At 49.4% G+C, this 812-nt stretch overlaps 1 protein-coding gene across 6 annotated transcripts in view; it reads right to left on the bottom strand.

The window, feature by feature from the left end:
* Positions 1–812, bottom strand: part of PPRC1 (peroxisome proliferator-activated receptor gamma, coactivator-related 1) — a 27,038-nt gene that overhangs the window by 17,446 nt on the left and 8,780 nt on the right. The window lies entirely within an intron of this gene.

Consider the following 812-nt stretch of genomic DNA (forward strand, 5'->3'; position numbering starts at 1 on the left):
CAACTCCCAGAGTTCACTCAAACTCACGTCCATCAAGTTGGTGATGCCATCCAGCCATCTCATCCTCTGCCGTCCCCTTCTCCTCCCACCCCAAATCCCTCCCAGCATCAGGGTCTTTTCCAATGAGTCAACTCTTCTCATGAGGTGGCCAAAGTATTGGAGTTTCAGCTTCAGCATCATTCCTTCCAAAGAAATCCCAGGGCTGATCTCCTTGCAGTCCAAGGGACTCTCAAGAGTCTTCTCCAACACCATAGTTCAAAAGCATCAATTCTTTGGCGCTCAGCTTTCTTCACAGTCCAACTCTCACATCCATACATGACCACTGGAAAAACCATAGCCTTGACTAGACGGACCTTTGTTGGCAAAGTAATATCTCTGCTTTTCAATATACTATCTGCTGCTGCTGCTAAGTCGCTTCAGCCGTGTCCGACTCTGTGCAACCCCATAGACGGCAGCCCACCAGGCTCCACCGTCCCTGGTATTCTCCAGGCAAGAACACTGGAGTGGGTTGCCATTTCCTTCTCCAATGCAGGAAAGTGAAAAGTGAAAGTGAAGTCGCTCAGTCGTGTCCGACTCAAAGCGACCCCATGGACTGCAGCCTACCAGGCTCCTCCATCCATGGGATTTTCCAGGCAAGAGTACTGGAGTGGGGTGCCATTGCCTTAGTCATAACTTTGCTTCCAAGGAGTAAGCGTTTTTTAATTTCATGGCTGCAATCACCATCTGCAGTGATTTTGGAGCCCCCCAAATAAAGTCTGACACAGTTTCCCCATCTATTTCCCATGAAGTGATGGGACCAGATGCCATGATCT

The sequence above is a fragment of the Bison bison genome, unplaced genomic scaffold (assembly GCF_000754665.1).
Source record: "Bison bison bison isolate TAMUID 2011002044 unplaced genomic scaffold, Bison_UMD1.0 scf7180017864456, whole genome shotgun sequence".
NCBI classification, from domain to species: domain Eukaryota; kingdom Metazoa; phylum Chordata; class Mammalia; order Artiodactyla; family Bovidae; genus Bison; species Bison bison.